Source organism: Delphinapterus leucas, chromosome 3, assembly GCF_059928025.1.
Source record: "Delphinapterus leucas isolate spDelLeu-1000000601 "Yukka" chromosome 3, BTC_Dleu_Yukka2, whole genome shotgun sequence".
Taxonomy (NCBI): Eukaryota; Metazoa; Chordata; class Mammalia; order Artiodactyla; family Monodontidae; genus Delphinapterus; species Delphinapterus leucas.
In genome coordinates this window covers 155,357,278-155,374,155 of record NC_143131.1, presented here as the reverse complement: position 1 = coordinate 155,374,155, position 16,878 = coordinate 155,357,278, and the positions used below count along the sequence as shown (strand labels likewise).

Genomic DNA, 16,878 nt, shown 5'->3' with positions numbered 1-16,878 from the left:
TTGGGGTCAAGGGTGACAGCCTTTTCAAAGTGATGAATTGCAAGCCAAATCTCCCCTTGTGCATTGAAAACACAGCCAAGATTACTCCAAGCTACTGCAAAGTTCGGTTGCGTCCCCATTGCTTTCAAATAACATGCCTTGGCTCCTTCCAAGCGACCCAGGGCTTTGAGCAGGTTCCCCACGTCACTGCGAACACAGTACAAATCAGGATTGTACTGAACAGCAGAGACGTAAGCTTATACTGCCCCTTCCATGTCACCTGCTGCTACCAAAGCAGCTTCCAGGTTAATATAACCATCGATGAAATCTGGTTTGAGACGTAATGCATGCCGGTAATGCTCAATTGCTTCCTGCAACTGCCCTCTTTCCTTGTACACATTCCCCAAATTCGACTAGGCTTCTGCCAGAAGAGGGTTCTGTTTAATTGCCAGAGTACTAAAGTGGGCAGATGTGTCCAGCCTTCGACACTGGAAGTGTAGAGATGAAAGTAGAAAATAAAAGAATAGGATGTGATTTGTAGTCGATACTACTTTTGCAAAAATTAGAAAATACAAAACAATTCGGTATTTCAAATATATACATATGTTTAAAATAACTATAAAGGTGAGTTGGGAGATTACATATTAAATGGCCCAAATGGTGCTACATAGGGGAAAATAAAGGAAATAAATCTGGCAGAGGAACGTTGGGGCCAAAACCAATCTTAAAAGTATTAGAAAATAGAGTGACCATACACACTGATGATAGAGTGACATGAACTGAGGCATATGGTCCCTTTTGAGTAAATGCCTTAAATACAAACTAAAAAAATAATGTCATAAGATTTACAAGCACTATAAAAATATTTAGCAGTATTGCAGTAGACAGTAGAAATATATAACCTTTCAACTTAAATAAAAACAAGACTGATGAAATATCATCTTTGTTTCCATGTCATCCATGCTAAGGAAGAAATAATAAATCAGCTTTCAAGATAGAATTTTTTACAATGAGAGATACAAAAACAAAGAAAAAGAAACCCTAACTGTTTATCCCATGAAGGGAGAAAAAAACAATTTGAAAAGTCAGAGTAGAACTCTATGAGGATAATATTTAACATCAATTTTTTTTTGTAAAACAGAATTTTAAGCTGGTTTTGAATTGTTTATAGAGTTTCTAATTAGCATGCTGAGGAAATACAGGGTCCATCTTAATCCAGAAGCAAGTAAAAAGTTCTGACTCTTAAAATTCTAGGCTCTAGAGTAGGTGTGTGCTGGTGTGTATGTGTGTGTGTGTGCACATTTGCTGTGTGTTTTCAATAAACTCAAGAGTACATAAGGGTGTATGTTACTACATTGTAACAATTCTTGAGCAAGTCTAACTGAAGGTCAGTAGCAAACAAGTAGATGCCGCTTGGGTGGCCCCCCAAACTCTCAGGTAATGCGCAGATCTGCCTTGGCAATCATGTTCTGCTTTTAGACATAATGCATTTTTATGTTCTTGTTAGCACTGAAAGGCTAACTTGAATATTCTGCAACTGATGAAATGGACAACAGAGCAGTAACCTAGAGTTTACAAGTATTTGGGGCAGTAAAACTTTAGTTCTAGATTTAACTTGGATTTGAGTCCTAATTTAACTTGGATTTTCTACAACGCATTTTTTTTTCTATAAACTGGAGGTATATACCACCATAATCCTAAAAAACCTGTGACTTTGGGCTTCAGGGGTCTAAGCCTTCTCTCTAAGTGACTGAAAGGTACAACTGGATATTAGACCTGTCTAAAAATTGTCCTTTTCTGTCCTCACATACAAGGGAACGCTTGATTTTTGGATAGCTGTCATTAAAAAAAAAAAAAAAAAATGTGCAAAGAGCTAATGTCTTTTGCTACAAGACAAAACAATTTCTCCTGGACATGCAGTAATAGGAGGCAATGCCATGTGTTGGAAGCACGCACATATTTTATGACAGATATTAATCTGGAGGTTAACAGCTAGGTGCTCCGGTTGAAGCAGTTTATTTCAAACATACATATAATGTTAGTCCACTTTGTAACAAAGCCTTCAACATTTCATATGCAAATTCGTTTTTCTTTCTAGTTTAAGCCCAAGGAAATCCCTATAAATCTTGTCTCCAAAGAGAAAATATAAAGAATTCATAAGATTAAAGAGTTCTTATCAATTGTATAAAAAACTAAAAAGGTACTAACTAGATAAAAATGTAGATGTCTAAGAGAACGTCCAACAAATAGAAAAGTAGAGGACTGCACTGAGATTGCAATCCTGAGAAAAATACATTATTTCTAAATGAAGAAGTAAAAGGAGATAGCATAAATTAAAGCCAGAAGAAAAATTTAAAACCTACAAAAGTACGAGTCGATACAAAGTTAAAAACCCATTCATTTTACTATATACCCAAAGGCTTCACAAAAGATCTCATGAATATCACAAATTAAAATAAACAAAAGCCAGAAATATTGTTTTCCCCAAATTGTACTACTACCTGCTTATTGCTTCAGTGGTAAGAAGAAAAATTATCTTCAAATAGTTGAATTGTATACCTACTTATATTTTAACTCTTAGGTGGATCTTGTTATATAATATATATGATCTTTAAAGAAAACTTGTTGATTGTTTATTTTGGTATCTGTTAGGAAATTCCTATTTAATTAGATAAATCTCCTTAGATAACTCTTAAATAAAAATAGATGCAAATATAGTATGTTTCCTATCATTCATTTTAGACCTCTAAGAGTTGGAAAAGTTCAACCTGGAGAAGAAACTAGTTTTACTGAGGGAAGAAACTACTTTCCAGTTTAGAAGAGGAGGGATTATCCCATTTCTGTAGAGGAAGCAATCAGGAAGATACAAAAAGAATGATCCTTGGCTAGTGCTAAGGCCAGAACTACTGTGAATATTGTACCAGATCTTGTAAAAACAGCCACCGTGCTGGCACTCACAGGCCTGGGTCATGGTGTGTTCAACAATAAAACTTTGTTCCAAAGGATGGAACTCCTTCGGGCCAAAAAGCTTTCACCTGCATGATTCCATTAACCTCACTGTTTTGTTATGGGAAATGCGTTTATTTTTTGAAATGACATTGAAATATATCCTTAAAAGAACACTTTAGGTCTCAACAAGATTCTCTTCTCTTTCAGCCAACACATTACCTTTTAGAAATCAACAGTCTACTTCTTTCTTTAAATCATCACATTTCAAAGCTGTAGCAGCTAATAAATGTTAATATGATTTTTCCAAAACTGCAATCTCCCTAAATTTCTATGCTGTCTTCTTTATCCTGTCTTTTCAAGGTAAAGGTATCTTTCCAGTTTTCTTAGCATTATCAGGATTATGGATTTTGTTCATTGTTAAAGTTCGTTATTTATGGACATAAGTTAATGTAAATGCAAAAATATCTCGTATTATTCACAAGCTGGCTGACTTAAATCACTCGCTCTTAAAACAACTTTACTGCTCTCCAATCTGTTCAAATGCACGGAAATATAAATTCAGGATGATGTGGCTTTTCTGCAATGCTTTCTTTTCAGGCTGCAGTCTACATGACAGCGTTGTATCTTATCCTTGCTGCTGTTGTTGTTCTATCTATAAAACCTCTCTTGAAGACCCCCAAAACAGCTTGTAATTTAAACTTTTACTTTTGGTGACTCACTGTTTTCAAATTGCCATCTCTGACCATATCCCCCTTCCAGGGGAATTTATGCAGACTCTTAACCCATAATTGCTTTACTCTTTACCTCTATTTCTGGGTTCTTAAATTAAAGTAACTGTTACATCAGTGTTCTTCATTACTCAAATTATTTTTTCTTAAGAACTTTTCCTGGAAGTAAGTTCATGCTCTTTTTGACAAGCAAACATTTGACTTCTGAAAGAATTCTTATGGAAATGGGTTTATATCCCAAATGCACCACCAAAAATCTTGGTGACCTTGCATAAACGTCCCTTACCATTTCAGGTGCTATCTTTGCTTGACTCCAAAGGGAACTGATTAAAACTATGAGCATCTAGCTGTTATGCACTTTTGTCTCAGTTTGGTCAATGAAACTCTTAAAAATCCATCAGATTTGCATTATTTTTATCATTAGCCTGTTTGTGTAAAATAAGTTACCATTTATGGAGCCAGTGTTCTCCTTTATTCCGGCATCCAATCATTGTAAATATTTCTCATGGACACATTCTTAGAAGGCCTATGAATAACCTGGCCTCTTACTGATTCTCCCTTTTGGAGTCTTACTAGCCAGACTTCCCCAATAACTTTCAGAGAGAGTTCTCCCAATTTCCGGGTCTTCTTTTTGACTTCTATACGCCATAGAACTTTCAAAAGTCATCACACCAATACTAAGATTACCACATACCCTCCAAAAAGCTCCAAGCTGTTTATGCCTATTCATTAAGTTAATACTTTATCAAAACTTGCCCAATTGAGTAGTTTTAGCACAGATATTTTATACATTTTAGCACAGACATGCTCTGTTTAAGGCTGACAGATCCATTAGGAATTAACTTTCTGGTACATTTTCCCTCTGACATTTTCCTCACAACTGCATTTCCTCATAACTGAGCCATCAGTTATCTCTTGCCTATAGAAAGGCAGATAAAAGAAAGCTAAGTGAGAAAAGATATGTAAATAGACTAGCACAATATTGGACACATAATAAGTATTCAATAAATGATAGCAAGTATTCTTACCCTTATCCTCACATTAGTTTATATGTATTAAAAACTGATTACTGGACTCAACTCTTACTTCCATTTCTCATTAGATCCTCACAGAAACCTTGGAGGAAGCGAGGTTTTATCCCCATTTTACAGGTTGGGAGACTGCAGCCTAGAGGGCTTAAGTACCTTAACTGAAGTCATATAGTCAAGAAATAAGCCTATATTTGTCACAATCACTTGCCCATGCTTTGACGTGACACCACCACCCATCATTTACCCAGCTTCACCAAGGTACTACTAAATTTTTTACTCTTATTCTCCTCTCTTTGCTTCATACTGCCATTGCCACCAACCCAGTCAAATTCACTTTTAATTTTCCAATGTTAGTGAAGGGAGTAGAAGGTGGAAATTGAGGTTAAAGGAGGAAACTTTAATGTTATTCAAGGATGACTTCATCTTAACTTCCAGCCTTTGTCTACCCATTCTCTGCTCCAGTCACACGCAGAGTATTTGCTATCTCTTCCGTAAGTCTTGACTTTTCTTGTCTTTATGCCACTTTTCTTTTCTCCATTTGCAATGAATCTCCCTTTCCCTTGGTTCTTCACCATTTCTTACTCCATACTCTCCATTAAAATTCAAATCTACCTTTAAAGCCCAACTCATATACCAGTTCTGTCCTACAGTCTCCTGGATCTGCCAAGTCAGAACTAACCACTTGCTCCTCCGTGCTCCTGCAATGGCAATGATGTTAGAAGGGCGAGTGATTTTACAGCTCGCTCACCACCTGCGGGAAATATGTCCTATTTGCCCTTCCACATCCTTTCTCCACCCAACTCTATATGGATGGCTTGCATGGCCTATCTTAGTAAGTGTCCTTGCTCTGGCTTCTGTTTGGCTCACCAATGAAGAGTACCAATAGAAGATTGTAGGGAATGAAGGAGGGGAGTGAAGTTAGGGTATTAATTCTTGCCAAATTGCTGGGAGTTGGCTGCATCCCCCAACTAACGTATAGTGCTTCTCTGTGGGGCATCACAGCATCTTTGGGGAGGACTCTCTCTCCAGCAAGGCTTCCTTTCTCTTTCATCTCCTATAAAGTAGCCACACTTTTACTGAACCCAGGGCACTACACTATCTCTTGATTCTCTACATTGGGCTCAATTTATCCCTATTGATGTACCCCTGATTTCCTGCTGAGACCCTGTCTGATGAACTTCGTAATATGCTCTTCTAAGCTGTTAATTTTACAAACCACATTATTACACTTATTAGAAGAATGTCTTCAGGATGTGTCAGTAAGCTCTGATTGATGATAATGGTAAACAGCTAGAATTTATGGAACATAACGTATGCTTTGGTTACTCTCTTGAGTACACCGTGTGCATTATTCTAATTAATTAAAATCACTATTAGCTAAGCAAGGCACACAGATGCTAAGAGGTTCCCAGAAGTAACTTGCTCATGGCCACTCCAGTGTCTCAGTAGTGTTTAGGACTCAGATCTGTCCAAAGCCTAAACCTTAAGCTCTAGGTCTAAGCAGTGGCTCTCACACTTGAGTATGCATCGGCATCACCCAGAGAGCTTCCTGAAACAGGTAGTGGGCCCCACCCCCAGAGTGTCCGAGTCTGCAGGTCTGGAGCAGGACCCAAGACTTTCACTTCTAAAAATTCCTACGTGCAGCTGATGTGCTGGTCTGGGTACCAGACTTTGAGAACCACTAGTCCAGGCATTTTAGGTCCAGAATTTCAGGTGCTAGAATAATTTTCTGGTGATAAATTGTCGAAAAAAAAAAAAAGCACTGCATTTTCCTGTTTGTAAGGAGGTAATACATTCAGTCTTAAAGAGTCAATAATGGGGCTAAGTATTTCAGAAAGAAGAGTTATTCTCCAGGAAGATGGGAGGAGATGGACATTCTAAGGACAGGAATGCCCTTTCAGGAATCTTGCAAAGGGAACAGAAAAATAACAGTAAGATTCTGCTATCCAGTGTTCACAGAACAAGAGTGGGATACTCTTGACTGTAAAATGGGAAGCCAACTTTTGCTCACCATATACATACCTTATTCAGTACAAATGTTTATTAAGAATCTCCAAAAGCTAGACACTAGGCATCAGGGCTACACTGATAGAGCAGATAAAGTGCCTGGCCTCAGGGAGCTTGTGCTTCAGAGGATGTACATCAGCTAGATAGACTGAATGATGGATACTATATTGGGTTCACACTTCGTCTCAAGAAAAAAATATATCCATAGACGCGATCCAGGAGTCAAATGGCAAAAGACCGAGCCTCAAAGTGAGTGTTAATTTCATTAAATGGTAGGTAAAAATTATTTTATATGCCGAGATAGGCTCTGCTTAAAAGACACACTATTCCTCCAAACGTATTATACAAGCCAGCTTATAAACCTGTGACTTTTTCTAGGAGACATGTTGCCTTCTTTCCCAAGAAGGGAGCAGTAGGGGTCGGGGTGGAAATAGTTTCATCATCAGAGGCACAGTGTCACTACTACTGCTCAGCTCCAATTCGCAACCTTCTGAATGGTTTCCAGACTAAGAAATTTAGCAAAGTGATGAAGAAAACATGGCCCATTAATCTTATGATGCGTGTTATAACTTAACTCTGGGTTTAGCATAGGAAAAATATTATTTGCATTGATTAGAAATATGCTTTATGGCTGCATATATTATTCACTCTGAACATTCTAAAATTATTAGCTGGGTTGACATGATGAACTGCACAGGAATACTTCTAGACGACATCTCAATGTCATCTGTTACTCACATCATATAGGTCTAGGAATCAATACGTATTTTACTCAATACGAGATCTTATTCCAAACACCAAAATATGCCTGTTTTTATTCGATGGTTATCATCATGAAACTACCAGCTAAACATCATTTAGAAAATTCAAAGCAAGTAAATTACTGTATTAACTGTCCAACTATGATTATGACTTTCCTCCACTTATAGCTGAACCTAATATAATGATCTGGTCAGTCTGACTAGGAGGATTTATTCATTAATTTACTCAAAGGTTCTGAGGTATATTTTGAAGGACTTAAATTATGGTCTGGTTGGTAGGATCCAACAGTAAGGGTGCAGGTTTATCTCCTGCAAGCTCTGTGACCTTGCCCAAGTGACTTAGCATCTCTGAGACTCACTTTCCTAATCTGTAAAATGGAAACAATAGTAGAACCCAAGTTGTAAAGCTGAAGGAAAAAAAGGAATATGGTAACGTATTTTGGCACAAAAGAGCAGTTACGCTGACGGTCATTATTTGTGAATACTGTTGCTAAGATTATTGAAAACCTGTTGTGTGTTAGGTGCTGTTCAAGGACTAGAATTTTAAGACTGTTCTTCACCTTTATCCCAGTTTTACCTGCAAAGTTCTGCCATGCACTGGAAAAACATACTGGTATTTCTAGGGAAGGGGACCACTCAGGTGACATTTTTGTTTCACCAGGTATATAAAGTATACAGAGGTTATAGTGTATCTTTTAAGTCCTTTGGACGTCTAGTTACCTTTCACTAGAATGATTCTAGTAGATCCTGATAGATACCTGAGACAAGGTCACGTCAGTGATGTTGGTACCTTTTCTGGCTTAAGAGCATAGGGCAGAAACACAGGAAGGGAGGTCTTCCTTTTCCACTCCTGTTACTAAGAACCCTCTCGAATAATGACAATGTGAAACAGATCACTACATTGTTGTATGTTGTAGAATCAAAGCAGTGTACAAAGCAAAGAGCACTGGCCTCCATTATACGTCCATTTCACTTGAGATTCACTTTTCTAGACCGTGGAGAAAGCAGATGTTCCAACACTTTCCAGGCACTGGAATATTACAATCTGGCAATCTCTACCACTGCATGTTTGATCACACTATTCCCTGCAAATGGAATGCTGTTCCATCAAGGTCAGATTGACCAGTGCAAATACCTGATTTTATCGTACGGTCAGAACCAAATTAACTTACTGAAATTCTGCCCAGCTCAGGGTCTACCTTCTCTGTGAAACCTCCTGTGAGATCCCAAGTTACAAACAACTCTATCTTCTTCAGAAGACATTGTATACTATATAAATAGTAATTTACATATAAATATATGTATATGTGTGTGTATTTTTTTGTTACGTTAAGTTATAACTCCTGTGGTTTGTTTCTCTTCTTAACTAAACTGGACCCCCTTATCATCACAGTGGCCATGTACATCATTGTATCCTCCAAAAAATCCAGATAATAATATCATGGATTCAGTATATAGTTGTTTAATAGAAAACAATTAACTAACCACTGCAGAATACTAACTAGTGTGTCTCAAGTGTGTTCAGTGGATCATAAATCCTATGAGACAGTCCATGAAGGAAAAGATTTCAAATAAATTTGGGATCTGTTGTCCACTACATCTCCTTATCAGAGACTCATAATTCACAAGACTGGTAAAAAGCTCTGTAGCAAAGAAACTGTTGACTTAGTTTGACCCAGTATTTCTCTTACAAGAGTATCAGTTCTGGAGGTCAAGGACATTTTCCACCTCTAATACAACAGCTCTACTGCCTAGTAGAGTGCCTGGCACTTAGTAGACACCTAATAAATATTTGAATAAGTTTCAACATACATTCCCCTTTTAAGCTATAGAAGAAAAACACAGTATATAGATTTTGATTTACTTGGGGAGAATAATAATATGAATAGATAAATTTACACAAATCATTTTAAAGTATATGTATTTGATAATACTTTTTTCCACAAATCTACACAATTGCACATTTAGTGGTGATAGTAAACGAACTACATTTGCTGCTGAAAACTTGCTAAGAAGGATGGCTACTAAAAACTACAACTTGAACCCAAAACAATTGATTTAGTTCATGGGTCCCCACTCCTTAGCAGTTTTAATATAGAAGAAAATAGACGCATATATTTCTTTTCTACCATAATATGACAGCATATAAGGAATGCTATTTTATTAGCTAGAAATAAGATTTGCTTTTGTTATTTTAGTACATTTGATCACATAAGAATAATTCTAGATTTTGTCCTAGACTGCTTACTATGTGCTTTCACTATAGATTTTAATGTCAATAGAGAAAGGAGAAGGAAAAGTCAGAGGGAAATGAAACAGGTGTATGCAACACCCCTCTCTACTACCGACATTTCTCAGAATTCTGGGGGAAGTTGCATCTATAAGGGGAAAGTTTTTCACCATGGAACTCACGGTGGTTGAACTTCTCATGAAGAATTTTTTTTCACTACTGAAGAAAAATAGGTTTGATTTTACCATAACTGAAAAGTTCTCCAGTTTCTACTTCTGAGGTTTGCCCTCAAGACTACTGTTTACCTAATGGAAGTGACTCCTATGCATGGAGGAAAAAGTGCACCATTTGAAGGAAAAGCTAAAGGAGTGATATTCAGGTAGCTCCTCATTCCACCAATGAAAACGTACACATAGATTTTCCACTTTACACCTCATTTTCCACCTTATTTTCATGATTTTGAAATGAATATGTAGGGTCTGATGAGTTTGTCAATAGTCTATAATTATTAGTGTTATTAAAATAGAATACAAATGATAAGCCATATGTAAAAATGCTGTGTGAATAAACTGCTATACCCCAAATAATACAAATGAGTGAATGGCAGTAAATGCTAAGAGGGATTAACAACATAAAGGATATTAAAAAAATGATGACCGTATTTCATATTTATGTGTCTTTTTCTCTCTCACTCTTTTTTTTTTTTGCGGTACGCGGGCCTCTCACTGTTGTGGCCTCTCCCGTTGCGGAGCACAGGCTCCGGACGCGCAAGCTCAGCGGCCACGGCTCACGGGCCCAGCCGCTCCGCGGCATGTGGGATCTTCCCGGACTGGGGCACGAACCCGCGTCCCCTGCATCGGCAGGCAGAACACTCAACCACTGCGCCACCAGGGAAGCCCTTCTCTCTCACTCTTACTCAACTCCTAAATAACTAAGAGAATATGCTCACAAATGGTAAGCATGTTTTGGATGTTCGATGTGTGTTTGTGGGAAAGAACAAAAAAAATACTGCCTCAATTAGGTCAAATATACAAGAGATGAATGAGATTAGAGATGGGATTGGGATTTGTGTTAGTTACTCAATAGCTAACCAATCACAGACATGAGAGTGTAGTGCAATATGCAAATATACTTTTAAACAACTTCTCTTAAGTTATCTACTGTCTGTAAAGACAATCACACTCAACTGCTCTGCACTTAAACCCCAGAGCTTCTGAGTTAGAATCTCTTAGAAATAGGTACACGTTTCATTGCTTTGGCAACATTTACATGGCTCTGCATCAGGCAATACAACTGCTAAGATCACACTCTGGGAATTCAGGAAAGGCTAGTGTCCAGTTCTGGTCGTTCTACCACCCAACTGTGATCTAGGGTAAATTCCTGATTAAAAAAAAAAAAAAGAAAGAAAAACTCTGAAGATGCTGAAACAGTATTTCCTACTTCATAGGGTCGTCATGGGGATAAAAGGTCATTAGGATAAAGTGCCTCTCACCCAGGAAACACTGATAAATGCTACTGCTGCTACCATCATCATCATCGTGACCGATCAAGAACATATGGCCACATGGAAATTCAACATTCCCTGGGCCATTCACAACTTTCCTTTAAAGGACTCATATTCTATGTGGGGTCTTAACACCTTCAAATAACAGAAAATACAAGTCTTTACACCTTTTTTTCTGTAGCTAATTTTGGCATCTTTCACCTCTGTCCACTTAAGTGTTGGTTTAGCATATTCTTGTCACACAAAGAAGCTACTTCCCAAAGAGAGGAACAATATGTCAAGTGACAAAGACACTGAGTGAAGTCTTTCACATCCTAGATTGTCCACGGTACAGCTCAGCTGGTCTCTGGGTTGGAAGGCCTGGGTCTACTTTGCTCGTCTGTTACAGGGGAAGGGACACGGTCCTTAGCATGTGGTCTGTGAAACAGAGGCAGCTGCGGGTAGAATTATAACACAAGCAGAACTGGCTTCAATTCTTCCTTCTTAGGTCTTTTTCTTCTTGTTCAGCTGTTCAAGGAACTTGCCTGCCCTCTGTCCCCGCCAGGACGATGTTACATCTGCCTGGATAAGTAGGTCACCATTGTATATCAGGAAAGGTCTTATTTGTAATCATCAGGAACCAGATACGGCTAATTTGAGCAGAAAAGGAAACTTCTGGAAGTTTATGGTTAGGTCTCAGTAACTAGAAGCAGACTAAACAACCGAAAGCCAAGCCTATGCTATTGCAATTATAGGATCAGGCCAAAGTGATGTTATAAGTCCTAGCTGGCCTTGCTACCAAGCAGGAACAGGAAACAGGAGGTTGACCCAGCACTGCTGGCCTTGCTTCTTTACATCATTTATTTGTAATTCAAAATCCAAGAGAAGGGTGCAGTTGGCCAACCCGAGGTCGCCCGACTGTTTTCCATCTGTAAGGGAGACTGAGCATGTGAGTAAACAGTGTATCTGACATGTTCAGCTTGTATAACGAGAGGAAGGCTCTGTTTCTCACCAAGACCCACAAAGTGGAAAATTCCCCAAAGAGAAAGGAATTTCACATCAGATGCTTGGAAAGTTAAAAACAACAACAACAAACAAATGCAGATGTGGAATTAAAGACATGGAGTCATTAAGAACCTATATGTGGAGTGATTCAGACCTGAGTTCACATCTGGAGCAAGCTACTCAATCTTGCTGAGCTTCAATTTTCTTTAAAGGAAACAATGTGGAAGATGATATCCACATGTAACTTGTGGTGCACATGAAGGAGGATAGTACAGTATATGATGACTGGCACATCCTATGCATTTTCTAAAACTACTAGTAGTACTATTATTATTGTTACTTATTATACAATTTATTGTAGAAATTAACAGGGAGAGTATTAATAAATGTTAATACAGTGCTAAGTGTCACATTTATGATCTCAACTAATTATCTGTTTATTCAACAAACATTCCACATATCAGAAAATAACCTGTGTATATATGTATATACATATATATATATATATATATTTTTTTTTTTTACAGAAGAAAAGAAACCCTGAGGCTTAGAAAGTGTAAACAATGTACCAAAAGTCACCCATTTAAGAGGTAATGGAATATTATTCAGCCTTAAAAATATGAAGGAGATCCTTTCATTTGTGACAATATAGATGAAACAGGAGTGCATTATGCTGATGAAATAAGCCAGATAGGATAAATACGAATGATATCATTTATATATGGAATCTAAAAAGAAAAAAAGCCACACTCATAGAAACAGAGTAGAAAACTGGTTGCCAGGGGCTGGGGTGTGGGTGGGGAAAAGAGGGGAAGACTGGTAAAAGGGTACAAACTTTCAGCTGCAGTATTGTATAACTAACATTTTCGGAGAGAATAGAACTTAAGTGTTCTCACAAAAAAAAGAAAAAAAGCAAAAAGGTGTCATGAGCTGTTAGATGTATTAATTAACGTGATGGGAAGGATCCTTTTACAACGCATATGTATAGCAAATCATCATGATATACTCTTTGACTACCTTACAATTTTGTCAATTATACCTCAATAAAACAGAAAAAAAAAGAGGTAATAAATATGAGACTCCAATCCAGGATTATCCAGCTCAAAAAACTACACTCTTAACCATTACAATATAGTATCCATCCATATGTTGTAACTGTAAAATGCTTAACACAAAGGAAACGTTAAATAAATGGTATCTATTCTAACTCTAATGCTTACTAGGTATTAGTTATGTGGTATGCTTTACTTCTAACTACAAGGGTATAAGGTGCAAATTCTTGCTACAGAACATAAAAGCCCCTGTGGTACCCTGTAGGATAAACACAGTACCTGTAAATCTCTCATCTCTCAACCCAGAGTCTCCTCAAGTTGGAGGTCTTTACCCCCTTTATAATGTGGGAATAATGCCTTTCCCACATTTGCACTGGGCATGAAAATCCATACTTCCAGGTGTATACTGAACATCTGCTTAGCTCCTCGTCACCTTGGAATCACCAGACCAAAGATCATTTATTCCATTAAGATAAATGATGTAGGGATAGAAGTACAGAATATACAGAGAGTGTTGGAGGAATCCAAACAACAAGTCCTCCACTCTCAAAACAAATTTTACAGTTCCAAAAGTAAAGAGCAATGTTTGGAAATAAAACTAAAAATGAAACTAACATCTACAATTAGCCAAGTATTTATTATGGGCCAGGCTACTTACTAGGCACTTGATAAACATTACAGCTCATCTTCCTGCAGCCCTTCAAAGCATATAATATTGTTTCTATTTCATAGAGAAGAAAATTGTATCTCTAAGCAGGTTAGTGATTAGCCCAAGACCACAGGGCTAGGCTGTAAGAAAAGAAGGCCAAGTTTCAGTGGTCAAAATGGTGATGGATGTTAGAACTAGAAGATTATGGCTAATCAAATAAAAATATTCAGAACGGTCCTAATGTATTATTAGGATTTCTTTAGAATAACTTGGGTGCCTTAGTGAATACAGTAGTGGTAGGCACTACAGTCTCTTTAATTTGCTAATCATACAAATCTACTTTAATATTCTTGGTGACAAGGAGCTAACTATTGATAAGACAGCTTCTTCAGTTTTGGGGCTACTCCAGGGTGAAATGCCGAACGTCTTACTGCCTGCAACGTCACCTAGTTCTACCAGGGGGAATAAAGCAGAACAAGTAGCCACTGTTCTTGACAAATGGATACAGTTTCAGTTTTTCAAACTATGAGTGTCAGATTCATTCATTGTATCAGATAGATCTGTCAAATGGCTTTGCCCATTTACTAATGGATGGCACACTGCAGACACACGTTGGGTCAAAGGACTCAATGTCACCTCATTGATACTGTCATCAATATAATTTGTATTGGCATTTTGTCTCACCCTGACTTTAAGGACTATGTGAGGAGATCCAAGTCTCCAGACCATGGACTGATCACCTCTGCTTGACACAGTATTCTCTGCTCATTTCCAGAGGGGACCAAGGATGAGCTCTTGTACTTCTGAGTCTATTCACCCTACCTGGCAACACATACTAGCTGGGCTGATTGGATCAAGCAGGAGCCCCACAGTTTAAATTTCCAGCTGCGTTGGAGGAAACAGAGGCTATGCCCCAATCCCATAACCCCTCACTTCTTACCGCTAGCCTATCCTAGGCTGTTCTTGCTGATAGGAGTACTTCATGCTAAAAATTAATTTTGCTTACCTGATGGCAGTCACACAACCTCAAATGCCATTTTTATAAATAAGGCAACCACCAATGGAGTGTGATTTAGGGTTTTTTCTTCTGTAGACCCTGCCTACCCTATAAAATCTCCCATTACTGCATCATGGAGACTATAATCCCTTTCCGAGGGAATAGATTCTTTCCAACCATAAGATGAAATAAGAACTTACATTTCCATACTGCCCAAAAGGAAATACATTGATTACAAAATGCAGGAGAGTGACTGATTTTCCACATTTGTTGTGTTCATTAAAGGGTTTTTGAATAGACTTGACAGTATTAAAGAAGTTCAACACACACAAAATAAAAATTAATAAATGAAGAGAAAAAAATTGCATTTACAACAAACAAAATAAACACATTGATATATAAAAGGTTGTTATACATCGATGAAAAATGGATGTCATAAAGTCACAAACTAAAAAGTATTAACAGCCAATTAAGATAGGAAAATATGTTCAACCTTGCTATTATTAATCAAAGAAATACAAATAAAATAATTCAGGTGTCATATTTTACTGACTAGAATGACAAAGTTTTAAAAAACGTGATAATACTGGTATTGATATTGATAATACTGGTACTGATGAGTGTGTGTAAGAAACCACACTGGATGTTAAATTCCTGGTAGAAATAAAAAGCACGGTAACCTTTCTGGAAGACAATACGTCAGTATGTACCAGAACTGACAACCAGCCATTCAAGTTCTAGAAGTCCATTCTAAGGAAATAAACAAATGCTCAAAGACATATGAACAAGGATGCTTGTCTCATTGTTTAGCAAAGCAAAACAGGAATAATCTAAATGCTGAACAGTAGGGACTGGTTAAATAAATAATAGAATGCTGTTCAACCATTAAAAATGATGCTGCAGATTTTTATTAGGTGATGAGTAATCATACTTATATTACTAAATAAAAATGTTATAGAACTGTTTTGTAGTTGGATATAATAATTAAAGGTATTTTATACTTGCATTGTATTTATATGCACCCCGTCACAAAAAAGTTTCAAAAGATACCCTCAAAAATGTTACAGAGATGATTTATCAGAAATGGGATTTTGAGTTATTTTTCCTTTTTTCTTTAAATCCTTTCAATTTTGGAGTTTCTGCAATGAGCCTGTATTATTTTTACAATTAAAAATATTTAAATTTACAATAAAAGGATCTAAATTCCTCCAGTTTTCCATTTATTTTCCACCCTGGCTCAGGGCATTTGTGTAAAAAAAAAAAAAATCAGCTTATTTTCTCTTTTGTATCAATCTAAATTTACTTTTCATAAGGTAACTATTTTAGTCTGGCAAAAGTTTCACACAGGAAAATTGTTAAGGTCTGAGTATTCTATTACCTTTAAAAGCACTGGAAACTTTGAAATTATTTCTTTCAGAATTTTCATATAATACTGAAAGGTGGGGGGGAGGTAGCAAAATGAAGGGAAATAGATAGTAGTAGTCAACTTCAATTAAGAAAAAGCAACAAGAGGCAGTTTGTACTCTTTTGATACGGCAGAAGCCCCCTGTGTCAACTCATGCTAAAAAATGTATATATACACACACGTATATATGTTTGTGTGTATTATATGTATATGTGACACACACACATAATTAATCCACAGTCTTAGGCTAATCACTCATTGTGGCAGAAACAACGAGCTGTTGACTACACTTTAATTAGCTCCTCCAGCCTGTAGAGGCATCACTAGGACCAAGATAGGAACAACATTCTCCATCTCCGCTTGCATCTGGGTATGGTTCTATCCCAAAGAATGTGACCAGAGGTGACCTGAAGAGTTTATGTCTGAAGGATAACGAGTTGATAATTGTAGCTTGCAGCTTCCTCTCTCCTTTCCTTTTTAGGACAAACGTAGAGCCACTTGATGAAGGTGGTGGGTCCCTGAATAACAGCAGAAAACTGACCCTCAGACCACCAAAGTCCATACTACACTCCTGAGTGAGTGAGAAATGAACTGTCCATGTG

At 37.3% G+C, this 16,878-nt stretch overlaps 1 protein-coding gene and 1 pseudogene across 1 annotated transcript in view; both read right to left on the bottom strand.

Moving 5' to 3' along the window:
• Window positions 1-16,878, bottom strand: part of LOC149749826 (UDP-N-acetylglucosamine--peptide N-acetylglucosaminyltransferase 110 kDa subunit-like) — a 44,005-nt gene that overhangs the window by 11,319 nt on the left and 15,808 nt on the right. The window lies entirely within an intron of this gene.
• Window positions 1-16,878, bottom strand: part of LOC149749827 (UDP-N-acetylglucosamine--peptide N-acetylglucosaminyltransferase 110 kDa subunit pseudogene) — a 175,927-nt pseudogene that overhangs the window by 150,325 nt on the left and 8,724 nt on the right.